Raw genomic sequence first — 17,936 nt, forward strand, 5'->3', positions numbered from 1 at the left:
ATGTCATTTACCAGCACCCCTGAGAAATCTGAAATACAAATAAATGCTTTTACCAGAAGTTATATTAAATATTTGACTAAGTGGTTAACAGATATTTAACATTACATGGCAAGGCTAGAGATAAAGGGTGACTTTCAGTCTGTAAAATTTCTTTGTAACCCATGGCCATTTTATTTCCTTTCCTAGGGGCATTCATGCACGCAAGACACCTTTACTCTTTCCCCCATTCTGGGCCTCCACCACAGGCTCTGAGTTTCCCCAGGGGGGCAGGAGTTCCCGACAGCTGTGCCTGAAGTCAGCCTCTCTTTTCTCAGCCAGCGTCTCCCACCACACCCACGATGTCCTCTTGTGATGGTCTCAAGTCTGCCCAGTGGCCTGATGTATAGGGGTTGAATGGTGGCCCCCCACAGTTATGCCCACCAAGAACCTGTGGATATGAGCTTATTTGGAAAAGGGGTCTTTGCAGACGTACGTGAGTTAAAAATCTTGAGATAAGATGATCCTTGATTACCTCAGCGGACCCTAAATCCAATGACAAGTGTCCTTACAAGAGTCAGGGGAAGAGAAGACACAGCCAGAAAAGACAGGGAAGGCATGGGAAGACAGAGTCAGAGTTTGGAAGTATGCAGCCACAGGGAATGCTGACAGCCAACAGAGCTGGAAGAGACAAAGGATTCTCTCCTAGAGGCTCCAGAGGGGGGCACTGCCCTGCCAACACCTTGGTTTGGGATGCTCAGAATGTGAAAGCGTACATGGTTGTTTTAAGACACCAGTTAGTGATAATTGGTCACGGCAGTCCTAGGACACTAGGACACCAGCCTGGCCTGCTTTCCACCGGGCGCTGGTCTCCTAATCCTCTCTAGCATCGCCCTAGGAGGGTGTTTTATGTGCATACTGGGGTCCCCATCTCCTGTGTCCTTTCTACTCACTTTCAGTTTTCCTCTTTACCTCAGAAAATTGTTCCTCTCGCAATGTTCCTCTGCCCCCCGGTTGTCCCGGTCCACTCTTTTGTCTGTTGTATCCTTACATTCAACTTTATTTCGTTTGCTTTAGCTTTTAATATTCAGGGGGTTCATGCCTCTGAGCTTCACCTTTTCAAAGGTACCTGTGTTTTGAGGCTGCAGTTAACAGGTGACTCCCCCATCCCTGTGCTATTGGTAGACGGTCCTCTAGAGCAATGGCAGCTTGGCAGGGGGTGTTTCTAGCACCTGCTCACCTAGCTGTGGGGCTCACCAAGCCCAGGGAAGCTTGTCTGGTTAGATTCTGTCTGCCTGTTGGGACCTTGTATTGGCCAGATATTTGAGCCAAATTTGGTCGTTGGCCTGTGACTTCACTCTCTGCTCTCTCTCCCCTCTGGAGTTAGGTATGATAAGCAGGCCTCTGATATTTGCTATCAGCATCCGTAAGCTCTCTTGGTGCCCAAGGGAACAGCCGCACTTCCTCCGGGTCGCTTATGCCATATGTGCTTCCGGCCTTGCACAGCACTCTCCTCTGCAGTGTCTTCTCTAGCCCATCCATCAAGGCTCATGATGATGATAAATGTTCTCTCGTCCCTCACACCACAACCTTGGGTGAAGAGCTGGCCAGCCACTACCCTTCTGCCTGTTTGCCTCTCTGCCTCTCTCCCTTCTGGGAAGAGTCTGTGCCCCACTCCTTGTGATTCTGACAAGGCTGATCAAGAGTCCCAACCTCCTCACCACAGGGAGAGTGCAGATCCCCAGCAGAGCACCTCATACCCCTCGATGACTCTTGCAGGGATTCACTTGTGATCATGGGTTGTTATTATTTAAGCCTGAGCCTCTCCCACCCCCAGGAGAGGCCCTAGTAGAGAATGCTGCCAGCCAAGTAGAAAACGAGAGTGGGGGGGGGGAGGGGTTGATTCTCTGGTGATATACTTGAAGTGTCTGGATTTAGCTGTGTTTGATGCTAACCCACCCCTGGGTTTTTCAGTGATGTGAGCCCCAAAATTCCATCTTTGCTTGATCTAGTGTGACTTACGTTGCTGCTTTTTCAAGCAAGAGTCTTGACCAGTACATCCAACACAGCCAATGTTCTCCTATGGGCCACTTTGGAAGGACACGCTGTATTTGGTCATGGCTATTGCCAAACCTCCCTGCTTCTTACTGGCTGCATTCAGCCGTGATCATGCAGCATTCTTCCTTCATGACATCTCAACCATTGCTGTCCCTTGTTTCATATTGGTCACTTTCAGCCCAGCTTTCAGTCTGGGTGTCCCATCCTTTCCTGCCTCCTGTGCTGTATCTCTGGGCTCTGCTCCATCAGACAGGTCTCTTGGGCAGAGGGATGTCCCTGTGTTGTCACCAATGTCCTTTCTTCCTCAAGCCCAAAAGGAATCCCTTTGGCCTGTGTGATATTTCTGCGTTTTCTAACATGGGACCCACACAGCAGAGACTCCAAGAAAGATTGTGTGCATGATGTAGGAAAGATCACCTTCATCCAGTCCAGTTTCACTGTAAGAATAACAGTGTTGAAAAACAATCTTTAGCAGTCAATGCTGCAATGAATTATGCAGCAAATCATAAGCATCACCCCCAAATATTATGTCTACAGGAAATGGCCTTATGCAGCTAATTGTTAACTGGGAAACTCTTTCATTAATTCAAATGGGTCAACATTTTAAATGATACTGTCATATAAATGCGGTGTGAAGGTTTACGTGCAGATCACTCTAAGGTATCCCCGCTTTTTTTTTTTTGGTGAAGCCGACTAATGCTGCATTATGTTTTATTGTGCAATAAAATTATGTGCTAAAATTATGCTCATAAATGTACGCAAATGTAAACCAAGCTATTAGTTATGTTTTCACAGATAAAAGTCATTAGCATAGCTATCAAACTCTTCTCCCATTTGAATAACAGAATTATGTCTGGAGTCTCTGGCTGGCTTGCTGGGGTTCAGTCTCAGGGAGAACCAGCGTAAATCTTGCTGCCTGTCGGGTATGTGGGAGCAAATATTCCGACCTGACTTCCACCCACCGAGGCCAACTCCGCGCCACGTCTGCTGGGGTCATGGGCTGAGGAAGGACCCTTTCAGTATCCCCCAGCATCTTACATCCCTGGGAAGTCATTCTTAACACCTCCCCACCTACTTCCTGCTAATTAGACTTATCGAAAAACAATTGCAGATCTTTTGAGATTGCAGGAGGCTGACAGCATCTTTTAGCAAACAGTCTCGGGGAAACAAAGTTTCATGTATAATTCATGAGGTGCGTGGTCATCCTGGTGGGAAATTATCTCCTGACAGACTCTGCGGTGGTGGTGTCCTGTCAGAATGGCCTACAGTGTATAATTAAAACCTGAACAGAACAAATTAATGCTGATTACCTTATAAACACTTTGAAAGCTTGAATTCTGTTCCCTGTCTTGCAAAAAGAAAACAGATATTTCAGAAATGTGTAGATCTGCCCCCCCCACCTCACTCATAGTTCTGCTAATAAAGGACCTTGAATAGATATTACAGTTAACATTCTTTGTTGTCCAATTTGCTCCCATGAAACACAACTGCACTAAGGCAGAGGCACCAAACCAAAAAATTTGGCAGGTGCTACATTTCCATGCTGACAGTGTCTCTGCCCCTCTTCTGTAAATGCGTGTTTGTCTGTCGGCCTGGGCTGACAAAAGCTCTAACATTCACAGAATGTGAGCACCGTAAGGGCCCTACCAGGTCAGCGAGACCCACCCCTTGTTTTAGAGACAGGGGAACTGAGACCGCCGGAGGAGGAAGACTGGCCCACGGTCAGGCAGGCAGAGCTATGCTGAGATCCCAAGGTCAAGATGGCCAATCCAGAAGCTCCTTCCAGAACCCTGCATTTGGAGCAACAGCAGCTGCAACATTAAACTAACATTTTTGAACACTGATCAAACACCAGGCACTAGGCAGGCAAATCTCATTGAATTCTCACATCCCTGTGAGGTACATTTCATTATCATCCCCATTTTATGCGTGAGAAACGAAGGCTTGGGGCACCTGGGTGGCTTAGTCAGTTAAGCATCCAACTTTGGCCCACGTCATGATCTCGCAGTTTTCAGGTTCCAGCCCTGCATTGGGCTCTGTGCTGACAGCTTGGAGCCTGGAGCCTGCTTTGGATTCTGTGTCTCCCTCTCTTCCTCTGCCCCTCCTCCGCTCGGGCTCAAAAATAAACATTTTTTAAAAATTAAAAAAAAAAAAAAAAAAAAAGAAAAGAACCCGCGGGTCGATTTAGGTGTTTGCCAAGGTGCCTCAGTTGGTTGAATGAAGGGCCGATGCCTGGGTTGTTTTAACTCTCCCCCCATCATCACAGGTGCCAACCTCACCCAGGCCCCCTCCACTTTTACCTGAACTGTGGCCCTGGCTTTCTAAGCGGTCTGTCTCACAGACTCACTTTCATCTCTTCTCATCGATTCTCCACATCTCAGCCAGAGCTGGCTTTCAGAAACAGGAAATAGATCATTTTGCCTCTAGCATGAAATAATCAGTTCAGCAAATCTCTATTAAGCTCCTACAGTTCTCCAGGCACAGGGCTAGAGGTGGTGTGTCAGTGACTAAAACAGACATGGTGCTCACTCCTGTGGAGCTTGCTGTTCGGTGGGGGGACAGATGGCAGCCTCCCACTACTCTTGAATCAAGGTCCAGATTCTTAAACACACTTGAAAAGGCTCGCCAAACCCTGGACCCTGCCTCTTTCTCCAGCTTTACCTTCAATAGTCCTTCCTGCCCTAGATGAGTTTAGAAAAACAAAGAATTGGGTCTCAGCTGGCTTTCTTTACTGCACAACCCTGTGAGGTGAACTTTTGTCAGTCCAGTCTGACCCACAAGAACCCATAGCTAGAGTTCTCTTTTCATTAATGGAAGTACTATCGCACAACCTATCACATCCCTCCCAGCTGGGGATGGTGTGACTGGGCGAAATAAGCCTAGGACTGAGCCAGGCATGGGTCCAAATTCTAGCTCAGCCTCTTAGCAGCTGGCTGAACTTGGACATGTTAACTTTCTATGAGCCTTAGTTTTTTCATACGAAAAAGGGCGTCTTTTGGTTTGATGTAGTCCCACTTGTTTGTTTTTGCTTTTGTTGCTTTTGTTTCTGGTGTCAGATTAAACAAATCATCCCCAAGATCTATGTCAGAAAACTTTCTGCTTATGTTTTCTTCTAAGAATTTTACAGTTTCAGGTCTTACATGCAAGTGTGCAATCCACTCTGAGTTATTTTTTATGGATGGTGTGAGAAAGTGATCTAGTTTCATTCTTCTGCATGTGGCTGTTCATTTTTCCCCGCACCTTTATTGAAGAGACTGTCCTTTTCCCCATTGTATCTTCTTGCCTCCTTTATCATACATTAATGGCTATATATGCATGGGTTTATTTCTGGGCTCTCTATTTTGTTCCATTTGTCTATATATGTCTGTTTTTATGCCAATACCATACCTCTTTGATTACTATAGCTTTGTAGCATAGTTTGAAATCAGGACATCCCTTTTCATGATTTTCCCCTCTTGACCTTCAGTATGTACACCTGAAGAGGTACAGAAACTGGCTCGCATGCAGTCACTTCCATTTCTGCAGAGGTCAGTGGGAGTGTGGTCTTGTCTGATATGGTCAACTCCAGTCTCAGGGGGAATTCCATTTTTCACTCAACTGTTTGGCAAGGGGCTGGGCTCTCGCAAAGGCAAGGCTTTGGTTTTTTGCAGTGTTTTCTGATTAGTGATCTCTGAATGTCACAGAATGTAGCAAGGAAATCTGTCTGGCCCATAAGAGGTAGTACCCATGTAGGCAGAGAACTTGAAGGCAAGAAACACCATGAAGGATGCCTGGGAGTTAGAATATCTTGGGCTCCATTGGTTCTAGGAGCAACACCTGCACAGCTAGATTGAGGGGAATAAGGTAGCTCACAGGCTGACTTGCACAGTTGTTCTGGATGTACATTATACAACTCTAGGATGTGCCATTCATACACTATTCATTGTAGACTTGTATATTTATTTACTTTTCTGGCAGATGGCAGGTAGGAAAATATCTCAATAAAGGAGTGCCTTTTTTGAACTGGTACAAAGTATTCCATAGGCTGGTGATGGTGCCGATCAGATATTGATCCCTGCACCCATCTCCTAACTATAGAACACACTCCCCACCTCTCCTCCTAGCCTGATATGTGGTTGTTCTTCCCCTTAAAGCAATTCCTGACCCTACTGTGGCAGACCTAGTGGGCTGGGCTCAGACCTGCTTAGGGAGAGCCAAGCTCTGCCTGAGGGGAGAGTGGACTCAGGGTCCAAACAGCCTGAGTGAAGTTCCCAACTTCAGGGTTTCAAAAAATTCCTTTCCCTCAGGACAGTCTGGGGAGTAAATGCTAGATGTCAGCGCCAGTTCACCCCCCAGCTTCTCCAAGAGTAGGACCTATCTCACTGTACCTTGTAGAATGTGGGGTGAGATATTCATCCCTCTCCTTGGAGCCAGGACTCCTCTTGAATTGCCATCCTCCAGCGATGTGGAAAGAGCCCTGACCAGGGAAGCTGGAACCTGGGTTCTCGTCCCACCACTGCTTCCAATCATGTTCAGTCCACCTCACCTCTCTGAGACTCAGCTTTTATTTTTTTTAATTTACATTCAAGTTAGTTAACATACTGTGTAGTCTTGGCTTCAAGTGTGGAACCTAGTGATTCATCTCTTACATATGACATCCAGTGCTCATCCTGAAAAGTGTCTTCCTTAATGCCCATCACCAATTTATCCCCCACCACCCCCCATTCCAGCAACCTCAGTTTCTTCTCCATAATTAAGAGTGTCTTATGGTTTTATATACAGACATTGATGGCAGAGTAAAGTGTATGGTCTCAAACCATCCCTTCTCTGTTAAATTATATCCCAGGAGCCTGGTGCATTTCTTCACTTTTCTTGGGCCATGTGTTGGAAGTCCACTACTGGCCTGCCTCTTCCTCCTTTGAATTCTCTTTCTGCCTGGCATTACTCCTCTTAGCCTCTGACTTCATGTCAGTGTCTGGGGTAGCAGTGGGGTAGCAGTGAGTAGCTAGGTTGTCTTTGCAGCACAGACAGCCTCTCCTTACATTGCGTCTTCTGCACGGTAATTGATGCTGTCATTTTTACATTTCTTGGCACCAAATCCTTACCAGCACTTTAAGTGAAATCTTTTGATTATTTTATTCCTTTTTTTTCCTTTTAGAAAGTGTGAGATCTTCAACACCCTACCAGCAATATTTAGTGTCAAGACTGTGTCGTTTTAGAGGAGTGTGTGCGCTCATGTGCTTGTTGGGGGTGATGGGAAGAAAGACGCAGAAGGGGCCGGAAGGGTATCTGTTCTCTGTCTTAGCAAAGAGCAAGCAGAGATAGGCACACACTTCAACCCAGGAATGGATATAAGACACCAGGGAGAATTTACTAAGAGAAGGGAATACAGACTTGTACAGTGTGTCTGCATGGAAGGCCTTCAAGCCTTCCTGAATGCCAGCTCCTTACGAGGCACTATATTGAGGGACTGTGGATCTGGAGAGGAGCAAGGCTCAGAGCCCCTGCCCTCGTGGAACTTACATTGGAGGTTAGGAGAAAGAAATAAACAGATATATGTTTACGACTCTGAGGGAGCAAAGACCTTTTTAAACAAGACTTGAAATTTAAAAGCCGTAGAAGAAAAGATGTGCATGAAATCTTTCAAATGAAATTCAAATAAATGATTTGAAGACATCAAAACTTTGAAGTCTGTATAATAAAATACACAAGTAAACAAAATTAATAGTAAGCAAAAGATTACTAGAAAATAGTTGTGACATGTATCACACACAAAGGACTTTTCAACTGTACTGTATAGAATGTCTACAAATCAAAAAATTAAAAAAAACATGGGCAAAGGATATACATTAGTGATCTGTTGCCACATAACGAATTTTCCCCCCAATTTAGTGGCTTAAAACATTTATTATCTCACTGCTTGGGTAGGTCAGGCATGCAGGCATGGCTTCGCTGGGGCTCCTTGCTCAAGATCTCTCCCAGGCTGCAGTGAAGGTGCTGGCTGGGGCTGTAGTCATCTTAAGCTCGACTGGGGAAGGAACCGTTTCCAAGCTCATTCACATGATCGTTGATGAGATTCTGTTCCTCATTGGCTGTTGGCTGGAAGCCATGCGGGCTTCTCCACAAGACAGCTAAATACGTGACATCTTATTTCGTCAGACTGAGGAAGAGCCAGGAAAAGAGAGAGAGAGTGCTAACAAGATGTTAGTCACTGTCTTCTGTAACCTAACATTGGAAATGACAGACTATCATCTTTGTCATTTCTATTCATTAGAAACAAGTCACTGGGACATTAAGGGAAGGAGGTTATATAAAGGCATGAATACCAAGGGATGAGGACCATTGGGGGCCATTTAGAAGTCTGCCTACCACAGGATACAAGTGGGTAGTCCATAGACAGAGAAGTGACCTATAAACTCATGAAAAGATGCTCAGCTTCACTAATCATGAGGAAATGCAAATTAAAATAATAAAGAGGAATCATGCTTTATCCGTCACATTAAGGAAAATTAAATAATGATGACATCTAGTTTTGGTAAGGGTTTGGGGAAACAGGTACTATGATGCAGTCCTGGTAGAAGAGAATATCGATATAAAACGTGAAGATGTGCATAGCTCTTTACCCAAAAAGGGAACTTCTAAGACTCTACTGCAAACAAAACAAAACAAAACAAAACAAAACAAAACAAAACAAAACAAAACAAAACACAAGTGTACAAAGCCCTGTGTTCAAGAATGCTTGTGGAAATGGTGTCTGTGATAGTGAAAAATGAACCCACAGGCATGCCCATCTGTAAGGATGGTTAAGTAAATTATGAGACATCTAATCCATGGGATTCAAGCCAGAGATGACCAGAATGAGGTAGATGAAAGATCTTCAAAACATATTTTGAAGTAAACAAAACAAATTGCAGAATAGTTAGTGCAATGCCAGGTAAAAACAAAACAAAAGCACACAATACAGCAAAACCATCATTTTTCTATATGCACACGTGTGTGTCTAGATCCCTATTGAGACTATGGAAGGACACAGATCAAAGTGGTTACCTTGGGGGTGCGAGAAGAGTTGGGCAGGAGGAAGGATGGCTAAAGGGGGCTTCTTTTTATCTGTGTTGTCTTAGCTTTTACAATAAGAATGTGTACATGTATTCTTTAATTTAAAAGTACCTGAAAAGCATGGGTATTTTTGGAACACACAATTATCATGAGTGGAAATAACATAATCAGAGTAATCTTGGGAATTCAAAGTCCATCCTCCAAGAACAAGAGAACATACGAGGAAAGAAGAAAGTCCAGGGGCTCCTGGGTGGCTCAGTCGGTTAAGCTTCCAACTCTTGGTTTTAGCTCAGGTCATGATCTCACAATCTTGGGATCGAGCTCTGCATTGTTGTTGGCTCTGTGCAGACAGCACGGAGCCTGCATGGGATTCTCTGTCTTTCCTCTCTCTACTCCTCCCCCACTTGTGCTTTCTCTCTCTCTCTCTCTCTCTCTCTCTCTCTCTCTCTCTTTCTCTTTCTCTTTCTCTCTCTCTCTCTCAAAATAAAGAAAGAAGAAAGTCCAATAGACAAAAATAGAGGAAAATCTACTCCCCCACTTCTCTGACATTGTCTCCTTAAAGAAAAATCTGAAACAGTTTGGAAATGTCACAGATCCTAATAGTCTGTGGGCACCATAGCTTGGGATCAGTTAGAGCCTCAGTAAATAATGGTGAGATCAGATGAGTGTTTAAATCCCTTTCTGATCTACAATATCTGCAAGGCTATCATTTCTGATTAACTGTGGTTAAAATATTAGAATATTTCTGTACTGGTTAGTAAATAGCCACTGTAACATGGACCAGACTCCTCCCCAACCACCCCCTGCACCTGACACTGTGACCTCCCCCTGGACCTGCACCTCCCACAAATCAGCAAGAAAAGAGGAAATGTCTGTCATACCAAGAGCCCAGGACCTTGCTTGACAGGCCAGCATCAGTTCTAATTGGCCAGTGCCAGGCTGTTGTAGTGGTATATGTATATGCTTATAAATATAAAGTTTTAGGTAATTCAGGATGTTTGATGCACGACATGAGGTGATAAGGAAGCCAACCTATGTAGAACATTAAAAGCAGGTACAGCGTTAGTGTTAATGATAACACCTCTTTCCCTCTCCTTTAGGTCATGATGGTAATGGTAGGAATAGAATTGGATGGAGATTAGAGGAGTTCTTGAAATATTGGGGCCTATGAAATTTTGAAAAAGTGTCCCCTCTCGTTGACTTGGCTTACACATACATGTCAAGTTGTAGATTCCATGCTCTTAACAACCCATCTTAAGATTTCTTTTTGTGAATCAGGGGCGCCTGGGTGGCTCAGTCGGTTGGGCATCTGACTTCAGTTCAGGTCATGATCTCGCGGTCCATGAGTTTGAGCCCTGCATCGGGCTCTGGGCTGACAGCTCAGAGCCTGGAGCCTGTTTCGGATTCTGTGTCTCCCTCTCTCTCTGACCCTCCCCTGCTCATGCTCTGTCTCTCTCTGTCTCAAAAATAAATAAAAACGTTAAAATTTTTTTTTTAAAGATTTCTTTTTGTGAATCAGTATAGATAGAATGGCAGTACAGCATAGGAGTGCTGTCTGAATGGGCATTGAGTGCCTTGGGAACAAAGACAACAGTATGGATCAGGGAAGGCTTCCTGGAGGAGGTGATGCCTGTGCCTACCTGGCCTTTGGAAGACAAATAAGAAATAACCAGCTGAAGAGAAGGAAGGGTAGGTATTTCAGGCAATGAGAAAGGTGACCAGAAGAGAGGGAGGAAGAGGAGGAGGAGGAGAAAAAAAGAAGGAGGAGAAGGAAAGGAGGAGGAGGAGGGGGAGGGGGAGGAGGGACAGGCGGAGGAGGGGGAGGAGGGGAGAAGGAGAAGAAGCAGCAGCCTTGAAAGCGAAGTTTAACAAGGCTGGAGAAAAGAGTGTGGACAATGGGGTAGGAGGAAGGTGGCACAGAGGCCAGGACAGATGTAGGAGGAGACCATGGTGACATAACTAATTCAGGGAGAAATGTGCCTTGCAGGGTCTAAGCAAAAGTGCCACACTTCCCACCTTTTCTATACTGCCTGAAAGTATCTTTCTTTAGTCTTAATTCTTGATTCTCCTTCTCCAAAATCAAACTCTGTGCCTTGCCACCTCTAGCCCCAGGAAACAGATTGACTTTTGCACAAAAGCACTAGCAGAATGGGAATTTTTTTAAGTTTATTTATTTTTGAGAGAGACAGACAGAGGGAATGGGGGAAGGGCAGCGAGAGAGGGAGAGAGAATCCCAAGCAGGATTCTGTCAGCCCTGCTGACGGCACAGAACTCGAATCCAGGAGCCATGAGACGAGTCAAAACCAAGAGTTGGATGCTTAACCGACTGAGCCACCCAGGCGCCCCAGCAGAATGGGAATCTGCAGCAGCTGTATTTGAGCTTCTCTGGCAAAGATATAAACCATGGCTTCAAGATGACCCACTTGGGATCACAGGCTCTTGGTCCTTGACACCAATGGATAGACAGGAGTCACCTGAGTTAGTCACCACAGGTGAATAACCTGTGGACTGTGGAACTCTGGGTCTGGAAGTGCTGGTCTCAGGGAAGAGAGAACCCCTGCCCCCACCTCAGGGTTAGAGTCCTGAAGGCCACCCTGTCACCTTCACCTCCTCCGCTCTCTCCTCCCAGTGAAGGTACTGGGATGGGCGGGACTCACCAGGTTCTCAGGAGGCCTGCGGGTTGTGGTTCATGTCTTCTAAGCAGAGTTTGGTGGCGAGAAGTCTGATTTCTTGTCTGCTGGCTACTTTAACGGTTTCTGACATGGGTACCATGGACACGATGTCTGCATCCTCTGAGCCTCAGATTCCTCATCTGCAGTATGAGGAAAACAATAACCATACAGAGTCTTAACCAGTGAAGCCCCCATCACTTCCTGTTACAAAGTGATGGACCAGTGGAAGTCAGCATTCTCACCCAAACCACCAGTCCCCTGGAAGGGAGCTTAGGAGAGGGTGAAGCAAAGAGCAGAAGGTTTCTTCCTAACATCTTGAGGGAGAGAGAGAATGGCTTCCACTACAGGTGTTAAGATTAAAGACCATTCTTGAAGGAGGGAGGACCCAGAGACCTATACTTAGAATGAACGGTAAATTATGACAAGCAGATATGGGAGCAGTAAAGGTGCACACAGAGAGATCATCCTGGCGCTGTCACCAACTAGCTGTGTGACCTTGGACATGTTGCTTAGCATCTCTGGGACTCGGTGTTCTCATCTATAAAATGAGGGGGGATGATATTATCAACTTAATTTTTGTTGGGTTGAATCTGCGTTATTATAAGGATTAAATAAGTTAATACAGGTAAAGTTACCAGATCACTGTTAACTCGATTGCTTTAATTCTTATGAAGCTTCCATGGCCCTGGTGGTTGAATCCTCTGTTTTATCTTTGGGGTAACAATCATCACTAGTTACCCTGACAGTAAGTGGGAGTGGTCATTGGGAGGAACAGTAGTTCTGGGCACAATCTACTTTTCAGAGAAAATATAATAGATTGTTGCCATAATAGCATTTGGAGAGAAATTCCTGTCCCAAGTGGGGCCAGTGATTTACTCTGTGGTTATGAGTATATAATGTTACTAATGTAGTGTGTGTGACCCTAGCTCTTCTAAACTTTCATTGTCGGTGGATTTCAGCAATCCCCAGCCTCTCCTAAACGTCTGGAGTGGGGTGAGAGTCGGGGGGTGGGGGCTATCTCTCTTTCCCCCCTGCCGCAGCCCCTCCCTGTAGCACTCTAATGAAATGGCAGCCCTTGGGTGGAAATTCTGAGCTCTCAGGGCCCTCACCCATGGGAGGCTGGCTCAGCCTGCCTGCTTCTTTACTGAATGCAAGACGAGGCAAGAGGCCAAGGCGATTTCCTCTCTTTTACTGCATCATAAAAAAGCATCTCATTCTGCATGTGACACCTCTCGAGTGCTCATGCCCAGGCCATGATTAACAGATAATCTCATAAAGGCCTGTGGTCCAGCTGCCAAGACCCACCTGGGGAGAAAGCAAAGGCCTACAACAGAGACCCTTCCTATAGCCTCAAAGACTTGTTTCCTTAAAGTCACTCTTTTCCCATCTGGGGATAATCTAGGCTCTCTTGCCCCTCGCTGGCTTGGCTCCCTGGCTGCCATTTTGCTCTTTCAAAGGGAAGCTTGCTGCCAAACACCCAGACCCTTCCAAAGAGAGGACGTTATTCTCTGACTAAATTAGAGAAGTATTGAGCTGGAGACTTTGGGAATTGTCCAGTAGCAAAACCCTTTCATTGTAGTGATGGCACAAATGAGGCTCGGAGACATCAAGTGATTACCCCAGGGTCAAACCACAAAGGAATGGTAGAAGTGGACTTGGAATCCAGATCTCCTGACACTCATTTGAAGTAGCCATTGTCTGCATTCCCACGGACCATAACCCAGTACTGTGTCCTGACTGAGTGTTTATTGTGTCTGAGCCATCCAAGAATGGCCTGCTGAGATGGGGCCTGAGCTCCCAGACTGGACTTGGAGCCATCTCAGGAAATCACCGGTGCTCCTTTTTGCCTGTTCAGCTCAGCAAGGACACCCAGGAGGGGACAAGGGGATTCATGACTGGCTGGTGGCAGAGTCCCCCAGCGGGAGCCTGACTCTCTATTAGATCCCAGTGACCAGCACAGGCCACTCCTCTTTCAGCCTACAAGGACCACGGTGCAGAGGAAATAGCATGGGTGTGGGTGTGGAACAGACCTGAGCTCCATTCCTGACACTGCTGCCTTCTAGCTGTGTGACGTTGGGCCATACAATTTGCTCTGAATTACGTTTCAAAAATAAGAGTAAAAATTGCTAGCGCCACAGGCTGTTGTGAGCGTTAAAAGGGATTCTTCGCAGATATGCTGAGTATGGAGCCTGACTATATGTACTCAGTGTGCGGTTCTTGCCATTATTATTGCCATCCCTCCTACTAGACAACATCAGGCAAGTCACAACCTATGTGAACTTCAAGTTCTTCATTTTCTCTAAAATAATGAGACTATTCCTACCCTACAGACTTAACCAAAAGTTTATGGCAAAGCACCTAGTGGGTTCTCCAGTCAGCTTTAATTTCCTTCCTCCCATCTGGCAAGTCCACAGGGGAGTTCTGGTAGACAGAAAGAAAGGGATGTTAACTCAAGGTTAAGGCTTGAGTTCTGTTATTTCCACCATGGGTGCTAAACATCTATACCTGTATCTCTATCTGATGTGTCTCTATCTGTCTCTATATTTCTGTGTCTATCTCCATGACATATATGCTTCTAGTTTTTCTCTTACTTTTTTAAAACAAAGGGAAGTCATTCAATTGTATTTGAAAAAAGAAAAAAGAAAGATATGTTCATGCTCCTTATAAACAATTAATATAATAGAGAAAAGTTTAGGGGTGCCTGGGTGCCTCAGTTGGTCAAGGATCTGACTCCTGGTTTCCAACGAGGTCATGATCTCACAGTTCGTGAGATCGAGTCCCGCATTGAGCTTTGTGCTGACAGCGCAGCACCTGTTTGGGATTCTTTCTCTCCCTCTCTCTTTCTGCCCCTCCCCTGCTGTCTTTCTCTCTCCCTCTCAAAATAAATTAATAAACTTAAAAAAAATTTAAATAGAGAAAAGTTTAGAAATGAAAATAGTAAAATAACCCAAATAATAATACTCATAACATATATTGAGAATAAGCAAACATCATCACTGTTGTCTTTGTATTTGTATACATAGATAGAAAAATAAATATCTAAAAAAACTTTAATAAAAATGAAATCATAACTCTAAATACTATTGTAAAATACGAAGTATTACCTTTAACTTTCCTGGAATTTAATAGAAGAAAATATACCAAAGAAAACTGTAGATTAGTGAATACATGCTTCTTTACCATAGGGTAGTATTTCATGAAAAATCCTTTCAAGGTCGATGGAAGTGATTATAGAAAGCATCAAGAGATGGCAGTCATCATGTCTTCTGAAACCATGTTTCAATGTTAATAGCAATAATGTTTGGGTGTGGAAGATAAAGACATTAACACCCTCACACGTTCTCAGCTCCCCTCTCCACACAATTTGGATTTTGTTAGTTATATGATTATTTGTACATTGTTCAGACTTACAGCTCTGTCTGCTCTCTAACTAGAATAGTTCCCATATTTCATGCAACCGTTCAATTCCAGCTCCCATGACTTACCTTGTAGGTAGGGTAAGTGGGGTAGGGGCAACTAAACCGCAAAAGAGTAAAACATACGGTGTATTAGGAAATCATACATGCTATAGAACAAAAGCAAAAAGTAAAGCAGACAAAGGGAGGTCCAGAATACTGGAGTAGAGTGGAGTGGGCACATATTGCCATAGTAAATAAGGCAGTTAGGGCGAGCTTCATTGAAGATAGTGTTTATTACCACTATAAATATTAACTAGACCTACTGCTTACCACTTCATGGTGTGCACCTTCATGGTGTTTCTGTTCCTAAGTTATTTTTTTCTTTATTTCTTAATTGCCTGAATGTCACTGTCACATAGTTTTGTTCAAGAAGGGGGCCGTATTACTGATTTCTCAGCTTTGAGAAAGTCTGTTGCTTTTTATATTTAACAACACTCTTGTGCGGTTGTAACACCTGGGGTACATTTTCTCTCTCTTATTGTGAACACTGTCTTTTGGCCTTAAATGTTGCTGTGGAGAAAGCTGAGGCCAGCTTGATTTTAACCCCTTGAAATGATTTGCTTTTGCTGATTAAATGTTTGAAGTGTCCTTTTTTTAAACTTACATACCTCTATTTTGAGTTGTCTGTATTAAATTTTCCTGGAACATGGTGTATCTTTCAATTTGCTTTTGCAAGTTTTTAATTTATTTAGATAATTTAAAAAATTTTACCTTTGGGTTTGGAAACTTATTTTTTTTTATTTACTAGGCTTTAAAAAATCTATTAGTTTCCCTGTACTTGTTTTTAATACCGCTGTTTTAATCTACATTTACTGTGATTATCTCAAGCTCCTATCCATCTAATTCATTTTTGGTGAAATATACCTGTTACTTGCTCTAATTTTTTTTTTTTTACATTTATTTATTTTTGAGAGAGAGAGAGAGAGAGAGACGGAGACAGAGACAGAGACAAAGCACAAGCAGGGTAGGGGTAGAGAGAGGGAGACACAGAATCCGAAGCAGGCTCCAGGCTCCGAGCTGTCAGCACAGAGCCCGACGCGGGGCTCGAACTCACTAACGGTGAGATCATGACCTGAGCCAAAGTCAGACATCCAACCGACTGAGCCTCCCTGATGCCCCACTTGGTCTAATTTTTATACTAGTTCTGTAGTGATGTGGTTTGTGTCCTCATTTTGTTTCTCTAGATCCTCCATCTCCTAATTTGTCTTCAACCTCATTATCTTGTCTCTCAGAGCTTCTGTTCCTGAATTTATACTCTTACTAAGATGTTCTATAACCTGAAAGGCTATGAAGATTTCCTTTTGTTCTTTTGTTATGTTTTCTCCTAGGTTGCTTCTTTATCACTCTCCCCTCCTCTTTCCTCCCTTCCTTCCTCTCTCCCTTTCTACCTCCTTCTCTCCTTCCCTTTCTCCTTCCTTTCTTTCCTCCTTCCCTCCTCCCCCTCCTTCTCTCCCTCCCTTCCTCCTAGCCCCCTTCTTCCCTTGTTTCCTCCCTCCGTCCCTTGCTCCTCCCCTTTCTCCCTCCCTCCTTTCTCCCTCCCACCCTCCTCCACCTCACTTTCTTCTTTCACAATGTTTGCATAGCTCTTTCATAAATAAGTGAGAAGTTCTTATGATGCTGTTTCAACTCACCAACATAACATTTGTAGAAGCTCATTATAAAGTGTCTGATTCCACATCCCTGCCTTAGAAAGTACCGCCTGGGGAATACATTTGAATCTATGTTTGTTGCCTAAGACTTTCTGGAAGACACTTAGGGCCTGCACTTCTGACTGTTTCCCCTGCATCCGGTATGGCGGTATGGTAGACTGAGGCAGCGAATTTAGACAGGAGACTCTGAGGGGCATCCTGACTGGCTGGTGGGCTGGGACCTGGACCAGTGAGGCTAATGCTACGACTAGAAGCTGTAGGAACCAGAAGAAACTGACTTGAGGGAGCCAGAATCCAACTTTTAGTGTCCAAATTGAAAACTTGGAATCAGTATCTACAGTGGCTGAGAGAGCTTATGTTCTGAAGGGAAGCTGGCATTTAGTCCAGGCTCTGTAGCTTGGTGGTTTTATAATCTGGCTCCTCTGCCTTCCCATCTGCACAAGGGTGGTAATGATGGTATCTTTCTCATAGAATTGTTGTGAGGACTAGACGAGGCAGTGAATCAACACTTCCCTCAGTGTGGGCAGCTTTCATAAATGCTAGCATTTTCTATCATTATAATAGTGAGACACAGAGGACACAGACTTCTGACAGGCATTGATACCACAGAATATCTGATCAGAAGGCAGCACTTAGCAGCGAAAATATGATCGAAAGTGACACAACGTTTGGTGTCAGGAACAGCACGTAAGGCCTGTGATTAATCGCTCACAATGAGACCCCAGGCTGTGGCTGGGAGGCCTTGGGGCTCACACTCCTTCCTCCAGGATGCTGGCAAGAGGTGAGGGGAAAGGAGGGAAGCATGAGAGCCAGACAGGGTGGCTTGCCACAGTCCAGTGGCTCCCCAAATGTGGTCCCCAGACTAGTGGCATCAGCATCACCTGGGAATTTGTTAGAAATGTGAATTACAGGGCGCCTGGGTGGCTCAGTCAGTTGAGCGTCCGACTTGGGCTCAGATCGTGATCTCGCAGTTGATAAGTTCGAGCTCCGTGTCAGGCTGTGTGCCGACAGCTCAGAGCCTGGAGCCTGCTTCGGATTCTGTGTCTCCCTCTCTCTCTGCCCCTCCCCCACTCATGCTCTGTCTCTCC

General features: G+C 44.8%; 1 long non-coding RNA gene across 1 annotated transcript; it reads right to left on the bottom strand.

Annotated features, from left to right (window-relative positions):
• Nucleotides 1-7,692: 7,692 nt before the first annotated feature.
• LOC121043892 (uncharacterized) lies at nucleotides 7,693-15,373 on the bottom strand. Its single transcript, XR_005797033.1, has 3 exons — nucleotides 15,227-15,373; nucleotides 11,727-11,881; nucleotides 7,693-8,173 (listed from the first exon to the last, which is right to left on the bottom strand). It is a non-coding gene; the product is annotated as an uncharacterized LOC121043892 (long non-coding RNA).
• Nucleotides 15,374-17,936: the final 2,563 nt, after the last annotated feature.

This window comes from Herpailurus yagouaroundi, unplaced genomic scaffold, assembly GCF_014898765.1.
Source record: "Herpailurus yagouaroundi ecotype Mexico unplaced genomic scaffold, PumYag 187, whole genome shotgun sequence".
Classification (NCBI taxonomy): domain Eukaryota; kingdom Metazoa; phylum Chordata; class Mammalia; order Carnivora; family Felidae; genus Herpailurus; species Herpailurus yagouaroundi.